This window comes from Octodon degus, unplaced genomic scaffold (assembly GCF_000260255.1).
Source record: "Octodon degus isolate 3935 unplaced genomic scaffold, OctDeg1.0 scaffold00020, whole genome shotgun sequence".
NCBI lineage: Eukaryota > Metazoa > Chordata > Mammalia > Rodentia > Octodontidae > Octodon > Octodon degus.
In genome coordinates, this window is record NW_004524596.1 from 1,746,844 (window position 1) to 1,760,146 (window position 13,303).

Consider the following 13,303-nt stretch of genomic DNA (forward strand, 5'->3'; position numbering starts at 1 on the left):
TGTAGAATGATACAGATGGGGAGAGAAAAGAGCTACAATAGGTGAGTAGTAGATATCAAATAGAACGATACACAGGACTTCAATATAGCTTTCTAATTCTGTCTTTTTTATTTATTTTTTTTTTTTTGTGGTACCAGGTATTGAACTCAGGACCATGCGCTTGCCAGGCAGGCACTATAATTCTGTCTTTAAAGTTAATACATTTTTACAATATGGCCCAATACATTTGGTGCAATAATTAAAAGAACACAAATTATGTATGTCATGAACTATACTATCTTTCCATTTTAAACCCACACCCCCACTTTGCATAATCAACCACACTTAACCATCTTGTTAGGTTACCTATATCTGAAAGAAATTGAGATTTTTTTTTCCCTCCAAATTGAGATTTTTTTCCCTCCAAATAATACAGGGCAAGTAACACTTCTGTCTACTATAAATAAATGCTTATTTCTCTGTACCTCCACAGTATCAGACAAAATCTAAATTTTTACCTGTCAATATGATTTGTGAAAAATGGTAATTAATTTTTATTTTCACTTGTGTTGTCTATAATTGAGAGAAGTGGAACAACTTTGAGTAGCAAGACTGTGAATAAACTGTTAATTTGGGGAAGGGGAGTGAATAACAACTTAGTCTTGCCTTTGAGCTTTCTTTTAAGCAAAAGTATCAGTTTTCCTTCCTCCCTTGGTATTCAGAGGCTAGGTCCCTTAGTTGAATCTTGCTTCAAAAGTGCTGTACCATTTTGGACATGGTCTCACTGCACAGCTCGGACTCGTAGCGATCCTCTTATTTGCAGCCCCCCAGAGCTGGGATTACAAGTGCGCAACACCAAGTCCAGTTTCTCTGGCCAGCTCAGTGCACCGTGGGGCAGAGCCAGCGTGGCATGTGGTGCCAGAGATTGAAACCCAGGCCCTGTCCTTGCCTAAGCAGGCACTTAGTCTGCTGAGCTATCTCGCCTGCCCTTGCACCTCCTTTTGAATGGAAAGAAAGAATGGGGGCTTTTTCACTGTAGCCCACCTTCAGTTTCCACCTGGAAATTCATTTTTGTAAGCCATTCCTATGGGAATTAAAGGGGCCCTGTAGATATTTTTCCACAGAAAATGACACCATTCCCAATCCAACTTCAAGTCAAAGAATGAGTATAGGCAACAAAGAAAATTTCCACTATGGAGTGTGTACCAAAGCTCAATTATTTGGAGCCAAGTTTTCTTTAGTTTGTTTACTGTTATTCACTTGAAAGATGGTCACACACACACACACACACACACACACCCCTAAGACTGCTTTTTGAAATCAAATCCATTTCCTGCCTTCTTCTTTCCTCAGTACTCTTACAACCAGCCTATTTATAGCTCAGGAAAGGAAAAAGCTCCACTGGAGGCAGGAAAACTAAGTTCGGAAAGAATAGGAGGAAGTGTGCCTGCCATTTAGCCAAACAACCTTTAATTCATTGAGCTCAAAGCTTAGCAGCTTCACTGCGGGTCGTTAGGCGTAAACAGCTTGCAAATTGCAAGTTTTTTCTCTTCACTTTTGAGCTGGATTTAGGCAGTGAGGCGATAACCGGGTTTGAGAGAGAGTAGGAATCTTAGGAGCTTGGACGCAGTGAAGAGAAACTTGCAAGAAGTTGATGAAGATGAAAGAAAAAGAAAGCTCAATAGTGGAATGAACTTTGATTGTTTGCAAATTAAGGTAAGTGTCCCTTTTAAGTCTCTTGCTGCTGTGTTTCAATGCATTTTCTGAACTACGGATAGTATTTATAATCTGAGGGAAGAGCTAATACAATTGTTAATAAGCTTTACTTACACTGTACCTCTGGAGAAATGTGGAAATTAGCTTCAGTTTTGACAAGTTCTATTTTTGACACTACACATATATTTAAAAATAATTGTTTTCTTAAGATAACTTTACCTCTTCTAACTTTCTTCAATTTTATTATCATCAGGGGATCCCCTAGTATAATTTCATTGATGATCATTTTTGAAAATTATTTTCTTGATATTTCTCCTTTTTGAAGTGCTGAGCAGCGATCTGTCTGTTCTTTCTTTGATCAATACCGGTTTAAAATACATTGGACAAGTGGGACTTCAAGCTAAACCAGATAATCACAGAAAAGTCATTTTAAGGAGATTCAAATTTTGTATAAAATAAAATAAAGATACTTTTCAAATACAAAGATTCTTCTGACCACTCATTTTCAAACAAAGGAGAATCTTCGAGAAACTCAAAATAGTAGTGGTGAACAGTTCCCAGTTATAGGAACTGCTCATAGTAATTATTTATATTTAAATTATTATCTCAAAACATCCCCTTAGTGTATATTTCCTGAGTGCTTAAAAAATGTCACTGGATTTGGAAGCAGAAAGTTCAAAAGGAAATGGTTTAAATCCAAGAACAGTTGATATTGTCCATAAAAACTTGGAAAGTTCCTAGGGACATTCCAAGTTCTTGTCACATTCCTTGCCACTAAGTGAGCGCACGTGTTAAAAGCATGCCCCATACCATATTTGCATCCACTGCCGATAATAATCCACATTACTGTCTTGGAATAGCATGATTAATGAAACCACAATGACTAACAAAGGAATACGGCTCTGTGGTTTGTGGAAAGGGAAATGTGTCGCTGTCCTTTTGGCTTAGCCCTGTGTGAGATTGGTATGTTTAGAATGTGTACCAAGAAGATAGCAGAGCTGAAAGGCCGAAGAGCTGAGCCACCCAGGAGGCGCGTGGACGCCCACACTAGGTCCAGGCCCACGGCGGATGCACTGGCCTTTTTCTTTCCTGGACAATTTGAGACTTACTCTTTCTCTGATTAAAATTCAGAATTAGTTCCAAGGCAATTGTAGGAGGGTATCTTTTTTTTTTTTTTTTTCTAGAAAGCATGGCAAGAAAGTAGAAGAAAACAAACCCACACAAATCTGGGTAAAAATGATTGATCTGAAGAAATGAACTCTGAGTCCCTACCTCCAGGACATTCCAGCTCTTCAAAGTCAGGTCTGAATCCATTTTATTATATAAGAGAGAGAAATCTGAGGTAACTTCGTTAAGTCCAGCTCCATCTGATGACAGAAACCTGGGGACAGTCATCCTGGTTTCTGTTCATGGGGAGCTCATTCCCCCTACAGGTTCAAAACTTTTGTATTTGACACATTCATAGGTTCGCCTTATAGAATAAAAATGTTTTACTATGATTTAAATTTTAAGCAGTAGGTAAAATTATTAGCTATGTTTTTATTTGAGAACAAATTCTTTTCACTTTTAAAAATCTTACTGCCAGTCACTAATCTACAGGAATGCTTATTAATGCATTTATGAAGTGCCAGTTATTTAAAACACATTTACAAAGTATTCTTTAATAGTTTCACACTTTACTTGATGTATAGTAGTCTGCTCCTAAAGGTATTTAAGTTAGCTAGTTAATATTTGCCAATATTTTTTGCTTTTTTTCCTATTAATTAAATAGAAATTTATTTTCTTGTCTCTGATACAATTCCAATAGTCACCGTGTATATATACAGTATGCATACAATAGCTACCCCTGCCTCACATTTATATATAAATGAAATCAGGTGGCTGAAGATACTTTATGAAAGAGCAGCAATTTAGATGTCGCCATGTGTGGTCTGTGTCCTATGGGCTGTGCGGAAGAGGGCACATGCAGGAAGAATCACACCAAGCTCAGGAAGCCAGGCCCGTCTGCCATGTGACTTTGGCGGGGTGGGGGATACTGCATATCGAGTTCTGCACGTCTATCATCACCCTTAATTTCCAATTAACCGAATCAGGAGGTTCCCATTGTCACCTCCCTTCACAACAACTCGCAGTCCCAGAGTGTTCCTCCTTACAATGCAATCTCTACTTTCAATGAGCTTAACATTAATTTCAAGACAGGGACTCTGGTGGACATAAGGCATTGTATGTATGAAGCCAAAGTAATGATATAGGTAATGACTACGAGATAAGCAGTACTGGATCCACACAGACTTCATGGAAGTATGGGGCTGAGCTGGGCATTGGAGTGCGAGGTTCGCGGTAGATGCAGGGAGAGGTGAAGCCATCCAAGAGAAGGATTGTGCTGTGAGCAGAGACAGAGACAAGAGCGGACACAGTATGCCAGAGGAATGGGGCTGCCAGATGAGGTACAGGATGCCCATGAAATGTGAATTTCAGGTAACAGATCCATGGTACTCTAAGTCACCCCAGTGCATGGGTGTGTGAGGCCTGTTGAATAGGGTTACTTACACAGGAGTATTGTTTACATGGAATTCACATTGGGCTGGGTGCCTTGTATTTTAATTTCCTGTATCTGGCCACCCTGTGAGGGACCTGAGCCAATCAGCTTGACAAGAGCAGAGGAATGAACACGTGGAACAAGCAGAGATATCCGGAAGAGGATAGGGCCAGTCTGATGGGACCAGAATGCCAGGCGAAGGAATTTAGACTCTTAACTGAAAGATACCATGGAGCCACTGAGAGGTTTCGAGAAGGGAAATGACACGGATAAAATCTGGTCATTTGACGCAGATTAGCCGGAGTAAGGAGAACAGGTCACTGAGGTCTGAGCTCTTCTGAGAACAGAGAGGAAGAAACCAGGGATTCGTAGGGAACAGATTGCCCTGCTGGGAACACCCACTGGGTACAGCTCTGGGAAGAGAAGACGTGTTAAAGAGGGAGGTGTGTTTCATGGTGCATTCAAGACAAAGGCCAAAGAGACAGCAGAAGAGCAGGAAGTTAATGAGGAGGAGGGGGAGGATTTTGGTCACTATATATATATATATATATTTCCCTCTCTCTCTCTCTATATATATATATATATATATATATATATATATATATACATATATTTCCCAAATATAGTGGGAAATTCTGCAGTTTAGGAGGGAGTAAGGACAGGAAATAACCACACCCTTTATTGAGCACTTATTGTATCTCCATTGTCTTATTCAGCGCTTGAGGCCACCCAGGAGCAGGTTCCATCACTAGCCACAGTTTATAGATGAGAGAGTTGAAGTGCGGACAATGGAATTCTCCAAGGTTCGTGGACCCTTAGCCATGAGACCCAGTAGGAGTGCGACCTGGGTTTGTGCGGAGCCAGGGCCAGTGCCCTTGCTAATCGTTATAAAGAATGTTCAGTATTTTGCTCTGGATTCATTTTTTCTATCTACAAGAAGAAAAACAACCCACTTGTTTATGCTCTAACCCATTTTTTAACGAGATTCTTTGCCTTTTATTGTTCCTAACTTTAGTACTCCTCGTGGGATTTTGCACCTTTTAGTTAATCTCTCTGAGGAAACAGAAGTAGCTTATACACAGGGGTTTTACGTTTTATTATTTATTTATTACTTTAATTTTTTACCTCTACCTCATTTTTCATCTGCTAAAGAATGAAACCGAGGAGGGTGTTAGCCTCCCCGCCCTGTCCCAGGCTGCCCTCTGCTGGCAACACCGGCTAACAACATTCAGCCCGGCCTGGAGACGGCGCAGGCAAGCACTAGAAGCCAGCTGCTTAGGTCACTTTATGGTGACCACGAGTTCCCAGAGACGCTGCAGAGGTAGTGGTAGCCTCGCAGATGCTTTGGAGATGCTTATGCTAGGAGGCTCTGTAAAAAGACATCATGAGATTGCATAGACCTTTGTAGCTGGCTGGTCTGAAGGGCATTTTAACAGAGTCTAGTTTTAGATTTAGCTTTAGCTTTTAATTACTAAAACTATTTGTTTAGTCCTTTACAAAGGATGTAACAGCTGAGGGTGTAGTTCACTGGTGGAGCGTCTGTCCAGCGTGTGTAAGGCACCAGGGTTTGAACTCAGACCCTTGTGCTTGCCAGGGAAGCACTTGTTGTACTGAGCCATCTCCCCCACCACCATACTTTGTTGTTAAGATGATTTTTTTTTTACTTTTATTCTGTGTATGTGCTTTAAAATTCACAATATATTTTCTAACTAAAAAAGGAAAAGTGTATATTTTACGCATCTACCCTAAAGAATCAGAGATTCAGGAAAAAAAGCATGCTAAAGAATCTTTTTTGTAGCAGATACACTTTGTAACTGGCCTGAATATACAAAACCAGACAAACTGCTAAATAACGTTCCACAGTGTGGAATTTTATATAGTTATAAAATGACACTAAAATATTTAGTAGTACTGGGGACAATTTGTGGTTGATGTTAAATGAGAAAGTGAAGGCTACAAAATTATATCCATAACGCTGTCCCATTTGCTTCAATATATGTATGCATATGAGAAAGAGTTAAGAGTTCAATTTCACTAGAACATTAATAGTAGGTCAGTGGAATAATGTGGAAAAATAATCAGGGTAAATAATCATATACTACTTTCGGGTACATAATCATACGTTACTTTATAATCATGAACAAAAACAGTATGGTTCTAAAAAGTAGAGAGCGCTGCCTCTGTTCTCCTTTCTTGCTGCCGTGGCTGACAATGTTTGTGTTAACAGAGTGCCATTTGCAGCCCTCTTGCCCGGTAAAGAGCAATATCCTGTTTGTGACAGCGTAATTTATTGTAATGGAAAAGATTATGATGCACGAAGCCTGCTCTGTGACTTCATTGCATTCACTCGCAGCAGGAAACAAGGACACACACACACACTTTTTCCATAATTGTTTTAGTAATAATTGACAATTGGAGGAAATGAATGACAGAAAACAATTATAGCCTGACAAGATGGTCAGCAAATCAGACTGGGAAGCGCTGTGGAGCCAGTCCCAGCTTTATTCATACGAAGATTTCACAACATGACAAAGATATTATTGTTTTCTTCTCAATCTACTCCTGAAATCATTATTGTTTTTACCAGGAGTTGCACAATCTCTCTCTCTCTCTCTCTCTCTCTCTCTCTCTCTCTCTCTCTCTCTCTCTCTTTGCTGGCAGCAATGGCCTCCAATATGTTTTTAATTCAGTAATCTGGTAATCCGACATCAGGGATTTGGTGTTGAATATTTTATGCTGATTACTATCCAAAATCAGCGTGAATTTACCCTTGTGCACGTATCCAGGAAGGGTACCCAGCAGTATGGCTGTTTTCTTGCCTCAGACTTGCTGCCTGTTGCCTAAACATTGATTTTTGAGAGCCTTATTTTCCTTTCAATTTTAAACAACTTTTTGTACTACTGTAAATGATCCCTTCATGTTTGGCAGCATTGGAGAAGAGAAAAAAGAAAAACAACAAAAACTCAAAACAAATAAGGTTGTTTCCCTATCCAGTTTCCTTGTTCTGTAATGGGCATAATCAATAACTTTTTAGATGAAAATAAATAATATAGTAGCAACTAAGACAGCGTGAAGATAGGTATTATACTATGGTACCTTTTATCTTTTTTATTTGTTTATTTATTTATTTTTGTATTTTAGGGAAGGGTCTACAGGGTACTCAGGGTCTCACTACTAGATCGGACTCGTAGTGATCTGCCTGTTTACAGCCTCTCAAGAGCTAGGATTACAGGCATGCGCCACCACACCCAGTTTCAGCACTGGGGCAGGGCTGACATGGCAGGCTTGGAGACCAAAGCCCTGGTCCCCAGGTGCTTTAATCTGCTGAGCTATTTGGCCAGCCTTCTTTGATCTTTCTTGATATCGCATTCATTTGTCTTGATGGTAGTACTATCTGTCTCTTCTGTGGTGTGTGTCCGCACTTGTTATGTGCTTTGAAAATTCCGTGAGTGAGAGAATTAAAGACTTATGGTAGTTATAACCGTCACTTCAAGTTAAGTTTATCTTGGGTTAACCTAATTTGGACTAAAATTCTGCAACAGTTCCAACTTCTAATCTTACAGACTATGTACCAGTCTGTACATTCTAGACTAACGCTGTCCAATAGAAATAGAAAGTGAACCACAAATATGGGCCACCTGGCCTATTTGATATTGTCTAATGGCCACATTAAAAAATGAAAAGAAACAAGTAAGATGAATTTTAATAATATCATTCATTTATCCAAATATGTCTGGAGCATCCATTTTGACTTTTCCTAAGATAAAAATATTGATATATTTTGCAACCCATGATTTGGACTAAGTCCTCGATAGCTAGTGTATGTTCTGTGCATATGGCGCATTTCAGTTTGGACTAGCCTCACTTCACGTGCTCGGTGGCTTTGGAGGCCTACTGGCTGCTGTAATGATCTCTGTAAATCTAAACAGAAGAAGAGCTCCAGTTATATACAGAGTATCTGAGATACTGCAGTCTTGAGAAATCACAGTCTCCACTCGGAACATGAATCTGGCAACCTTGCAGGTACCAATGAAAATGGAATAATGAGGAAGCGGGAAGTTGGCAGGTTGCGAAATGTGGCCCGTGAGATAAGCCAGCTCTTCATTTAGGTCAGGTTCTGATGGATTCTTCCATTGAAAGTAAAACTGATAGAGATTTAAACTCTCGATTTTTGTGGGCCGGCCAGATAGCTCAGCAGACTAAAGAGCCTGCTTAATTACCAGGATTTGATCCCCGGGGTGCTGTGCTGGCCCTGTCTCCGGGGTGCACTGAGACAGTGATTGACACTGGGTGTGGTGGTGCGCACCTGTAATCCCAGCTCTTGGAAGGCTGAAAACAGGAGGATCACTATGAGTCCAATCTATGTAGTGAGACCCTATAGAACCTGTACTAAATTCGAAAAAAAAAAAAAAAAATCTGAAAACTTTCAACTTTTGAAATCTTGATCACGTTTGTAAAACATTTTATCACCACATGTTCAAGTGAATGTAGGCCTAAGAATAGATTCTGTTGGATAGCTGAAGACTAACTTCCAGAAAGCATTGTAGATTTTGTGCTCTTCATAATGCATACAACATAGTGCAAAGTAAAACTCTCTAGCAATTCACACACACACACACACACACACACACACACACACACACACACACTGACTATTTGCTGGTATCCTTGCTGCATTTTACACTGTTTTCCTGGAAGGGTGGAAAGTATGCCTCAATAATCTTATGTAACTATTAGACCCGGGACTCTCACGCCAGTCAGCTGGAGTGATAAAGATAGCTCTGCATCCTAAGTGTAGAGACACAAAAGTAGAGCTGATGGAAGTGGACAAAAGCAGCAGACACGGCGGGTTCTTACAGCCCCTGCACTGGCGGAGGCCTGCAGGTACAGGCTATCGGAAATCCTGGCGGCAAGCTGCGGACAGCTGGGGCCGCCATATGTTGGGCTCTGTGAAGCTTTGACCACAGAGCTAGACTCAAGGCAGTTGGGAAGATTTTCAAATCAAAATAAAAGTTGCAGACATTGACAATATAAATAACGAGCTTTCATTGACTGATGTACAAATTGGCAATGCCCTGGATACCTGAGAATTTTCTTGGCGCTCTGAGGTCATTTTCCACCCTCCCCAAATAAGCCAAGTTATACGCAGTGAGCAGGAATGTGCACCCAGGATGCCCTCTTTCTACAATGGATTTATTATATTGTATTTATGAAGTTCTCACTTAATAAATTATTATGTGTACTCATGATGAAATGACTGTAGTGCATTTACAATGTGACATAATGGGTAATGTATCATTTCTACACAAATACACTCTGCCATACATCAGTATGCTACTAGTCATATTAATAAGCTAGTAATTAGAACAGAAGAATGTGCTATTATCTCACAATGACCTTGTATCCAACAAACACCACTAGGGAATCCACAAAGTGCCAAGTGCTGTGCTGTTGGAGAACAAGCGTAAGAGATAAATCTTATTTATTTTAACTGTTGACATTGGTAGGGAAACAAATTCACTAAAGAAGAATGAAAAAGTAGGTGGAGTTATTTTTTTAGAAAGTCAGCTCTCTAAGTGGGCCTTAGGTGGAGAAGGGTTTCGTAGACATTTCTGTCTCTACTCTGGGCTCGCCTTTTCTTTGAGGAAATACCTCAGGTCTGGCTCTTCCTGGGAAGCATGTTTGGATTAGTGTGATTTCCAGTTTCCTGGAGTAACTTTTGGCTTAAGATAGATGAGTGCAAGGTGAAGAAAGGGTTAGGATTAAATATGTAGGCACGTAGATGACACAGTTGTGCTACAATGCTCCGTTTTCCTGTGAGAGGAGGCACGATGATGTGGGACTGGGCTTCCTTCTCGAATGATCCTGCACTGTCCCTGGGGTGAGGACGGTAGGAGAGGGGGCCAGGGGCAGCTGGCCTTCACCCTTGGCATGTGCTGCGTGAGTCAAGTTTTTCTTTTCTTTTCTTTTTTTTTTTTTTTTTTTTTTCCAATATCCTGCAAGTGCCTCCATTGTGTCTTCCAGTCAGCAGCAAATGAAGGCGGGGTGACAAAGTCAGGCATTGAGTGACTTCCAGTCAAGGTCAAGATCTGTGTTGAGTGGTGCCAGGGTTGAGTTCACAAAACAGCAAGAGAGTTCAGGAGCCAGCAGGCAGGTTGGGATTGTCTGTAGCGCCAGGAGTAAGAGGCTAGATCAAGGGAAAAGCTTCCCTTCCTGGAAACGGGGACTGTTCTGACACAGCTGGAGTTGGGAACCTCTGTGGCAGAGTGGCAGTGTATGGAGAGGCACGCGGCTCCCCAGGGGCACCACTGTGTTTTCCATCAGAAACAGCGCCCACACCTTTGGAGCAGTTTGCCTGTCCTTCGATGTCCTCTCAAATAGCTTGGCTTAGGACATGTTCTGTAAATTATGAACAATTATTTTCAGTTTTTACTCCTTTTGATCCCTGCATCACTTAAGATCCTAAAGTTTTTCCTCTGTTGAATGGAGACACTGAATTTTTCTCTTTCAATTTTCAATCTTTTTTTTCAATTTTTATACCAACATTTTCCCTACATGTGCAAAAATAGCCACTGACCAAGAGCCGCTGTTGCATTTCTTTCTAAAATTCTTTTCCTCAGAGAACTTGTTCTCAGCATCAATTTAAGTAGCCCTGAGCTTGCGCGCCTGGCTCTGAGGGAGCTGCAGCTGCGCTCTATGTCCCCTGATGCTCCATCGTCGTGTGAAGCTCAACTTGTCTGAGAGGAGCACCCTCCTCTTCTGGATCCACTCCGCCCACACTGTTTCCTGAGATGGCGACATCATCCCGACCAGTTGGAGCCGTTGTCCTTCCACTAACCTGGTGGCTCCTTCTTCCTGTTGAGTGTGTGCGTGTGTCACACTCATTCCTCCATCCATCACTACTGCCCGTTCTTGTTCCTTCTCTCCTTATTCACAAACACTCAGTAACCTCTACAGCTGATTCTTTTCCTCAGGGGTTCCCCTTGTACACGCACCTCCTCAGAGATTAATCTTTGCAGAGCCACAAACTGCCTGAGGTCTTAGCCCAATGGGTGGGACAGAAATATAGTGAAAGTGACTGCATTTGTTGCTAAAAAAAAAAAAAAATGTGTGTCTCCTTGAGCTGCAAGAAGTGACGTGAAGAGGAAGTAAGGGCCTCTTTCCAGAAACCAGTGCATGCAGGGCCTGAGGAGCCAGGTGCCTGCTGGAGCCCGAGGGTCACTTCCTCTCTCCTCAATATCTCCCCTCCCTTCAAACAACTATAATCTTACATGTAAGTAGTTCACCGATATCTGTTGGCCCAGATTCATTTGTAGTAGAGATCAGATATTTTTGAAATGATAAGCATCCGATACAATATGATAATACTTTGGGCTTTGGTGAGTTTTGTTTTTGTTTTTGTTTTGTTTTGTTTTGGGTTTTTTTGGTGGTGCTGGGGATTGAACTCAGGACCCTGCACTTGCCAGGGAGGCGTTTATTCTACTGAGCTATCTCCCCAGCCCTAGGTGAGTATTTAAACTCAAGCCAAATGCTATTTATTTGAGGTCCTAAATGGTCTTAATCACTTTTACTTCCCCTGGAATATCTGCTCTAAAATAGAGCAATGCCCTAATCTTATATTTAGTAAAAAATGAATAAGAGTATTAGCAAGGTGGATAGATGCCTGCATATGCATATGTTCATACGGTTTCCTCCAGCCAACCTTTCATCACTGGTGTTTCATTCTTTAGGGCTAGACATTATTTTCTCAAGTATTTACTTTTAAGGCATGATACTAAAGTGATACTGTTTAGAGGAAACTCTTCCGATTTTGAGCTTTGAGTTTTTTTCAAAATAATTTATTGAGAAATAAATAGCGATGAGACAGTTTCATAACCAATTAGTAGGACAGTTTCAATAATTAATACATTGCATATTATTGTCTTCTTAGTGGTTATTCATAGCACGTGATGCAGACATGATATCCTGTCCATGAACACTATTAGAACAAATCTTTCTATTCATTGAATTAAGAGAAAGTAGCTGTATATCTATCCTAACTACTTTGAATATACAGATACAAAATGGTCCTTCATTTGTATCCCCTTTTTTGGTTTAGTTTTGCCAGAGAAGGGTATTCCACTGTCGTTTAAATATTGTAGGCATGTGAATTCAGCAAAATATTCCAATATGGTCCATAAGAGTAGTGGGTTTTCTAAGCTAGTGATGAGCATGCTCTCTGCTGCTGCCGGCCAGTGGCAGCGAGTGGGCCACAGCTTCCCAGCAGCCATGTTATTAGAGGTGTGAAAGCCTTATACTCACACTGTGTTGCTAAGCTAGCATATCTGGCAGGCTGGGTCAACTAAGGATGCTTAGGACTCACAGTATTTTGAATCACAGTATTTGTGATCAGTTTGTTGAAATATAATCCCATTATGATCAAGGAGTGTCTGTATCCTGAATTACCTTACCACCGAATTTTGTATTTTCATGTTGTTTTCTTCCTTTCTTTACAATTTGAAGGACTCTGTTAGCACTTAAGAGAGATCTAGTGGTAATGAACTCGCAGTGCTTTTGTTTGTCTAGCAAAGTCTTTTCATCTTCAGTTTTGAAGAACATCTTGCCCTCTAGGTTAGCAGATTTCTTGTTTTATTTTTTTGAGACAGAGTTTTGCTGTGTAGTGCAGTCCTGCTGTGAACTCACTATGTAGCTCAGGATGGCCTTGAACCCGTGCCCATCCTTCTGCCTCAGCATCCCAAATGCTGGAATTACTGGTATACTCCACCATATCTAGCAAGTTGCCAGGTATTTTCCTTTGGGCATGTGATGAAATCAGTCACTCTCACCTGCCTAGAAGACTTCTGTCAAGCAACCCACCGCAAGTCTCTTGAGAATTCCCTGTGCTTCAGGGGTTGCTTTTCTCTTGTTGTTTTCAAAATTCAATCCCTGATTTTTGAGAGTTTTACTATCATGGGTCTACATGAAAATATCTTTATACATAATCTACTCAGAGATCTTATGTCATTGTGGAGCTGCATAGTTACTTTCTTTCCTGATTTCTGAAGTTTTCTTCTATTGTTTCTTTATTTT

At 40.7% G+C, this 13,303-nt stretch overlaps 1 protein-coding gene across 1 annotated transcript in view; it reads left to right on the forward strand.

The window, feature by feature from the left end:
* The first annotated feature begins 1,437 nt into the window (after window positions 1-1,437).
* Rasgrp3 (RAS guanyl releasing protein 3) overlaps window positions 1,438-13,303 on the forward strand; it is a 120,951-nt gene continuing 109,085 nt past the window's right edge. Inside the window, exon 1 of the mRNA XM_023711239.1 lies at window positions 1,438-1,695. The gene's annotated coding sequence lies outside the window, so the exon portion shown is untranslated. The remainder of the gene's footprint in view (window positions 1,696-13,303) is intronic.